Below are 1,511 nucleotides of genomic sequence, written 5' to 3' on the forward strand. Positions count from 1 at the left end.
TATCATTTTATGTGACATTATATATGGATTCCACAAGTAATAACAGAAGAAAAAAATTAACGTGGATTTTGGATTCTTTTTGCCTTTTGTAATTTGTCAGTGAACTGATGTAACTGAATTGGATGTTTACAAGGTGGAAGGCTGCCCATTTACTGCCCAATGCCAAAGGCATAATACACAGCTCTGTACCATGCCTGCACCATGTCCCATGCCTCGCAGATGGCATCACTATGTGGCTTCAGCCCCACAATGGATCTCACTCTATGCCTGACTGATGTTTACACTCCACCTGGATCCCTCCTCCTCAGGCAGGCTACTCCACCCTTGTTGTGGACAGTGAAACTCCCTAAGCTCTTCTCCCTATCGGGAATGCCCCCCTCTGGGACCTTTCACCACACAAGCCATGGCCTCTCTTCCAAAGCCAGTCAGACACTCAGGCCCCTGGCTCTGGCTGTCCCTCATGGTGGGCATCCTGATCCTTTGACTGGTCTGGCCCTGACCAGCTGAGGGTTTCTCTGGTTATGTTATTGAGCTGTTTGCCCAGTCTCTCACATATGGTTCAGCCTTCTCGGGCCTCCCTAAACTCAATCACCAGGGTCAGCCTATGCTCAGTCCTTCAGGCCCACCCATGTAGACCCTACTTTATGTGGCCCATGCTGAGTCCTTCATAGTTTCATAGTCATTAGGGTCGGCAGGGACCTATTAGATCATCAAGTCTGACCCTCTGCCCTGGGCAGGAAAGAACGCTGGGGTCACCTGACCCCAGCCAGGTGTCTGTCCAATCTCCTTTTGAATATTTCCAAGGAAAGGGAGAAGACCACCTCCCTTTGAAGCCTATTCCATATTTTGGTGACCCTCACTGTAAAGAACTTTTTCCTGACATTTGGCTGCTCTCTTTTAACTTGCGCCCATTGCTTCTAGTTACCCCGACTATCACCCTGGTAAACATTGTATCCCCCACTTCCTGCTGACCCCTCCTCCCCGATAAATTTGTAGGTGGCCACAAGATCACCTCTCAGCCTCCTCTTGTGGAGGCTAAAGAGGTTCAGGTCTCTCAAATGGTCCACATAGGGTTTTTTCTGTAGGCCTTTAACCAGACGGGTGGACTTTCTCTTAACCTTTTCCAGGTTATCCACAGCCATCCTGAAGTATGGTGACCAAAACTGGATGCAGCACTCCAGCTGCAGCCTGACCAATGCCGCATAGAGGGGTGATGACCTGGTGAGGGGGCTGCGGGTGCTCGACCATCTGAGCGACAGTGATCATCACCTGCTGGAATTCACCATCCAGCGCAAGGTGGCAAAAGCATGTAGTAAGGCAGCGGCCCTGGATTTTAGGAGGGCAAATTTCAACGAGCTAAGGAGGATAGTTGGGGAAGCACTGAGGTCCCGGAGGGGAGGGGAGACAGGTGTCCAAGGAGAGTGGTTGCTCCTCAAGGAGATGATCCTCCAAGCCCAAAGGAAGGTAATCCCAATGAGGATCAAAGGGAGCAGAAGGGCGCATAAGCCCCA

Source organism: Gavialis gangeticus, unplaced genomic scaffold (genome assembly GCF_001723915.1).
Source record: "Gavialis gangeticus isolate Ggan-Ray unplaced genomic scaffold, GavGan_comp1, whole genome shotgun sequence".
Taxonomy (NCBI): Eukaryota; Metazoa; Chordata; order Crocodylia; family Gavialidae; genus Gavialis; species Gavialis gangeticus.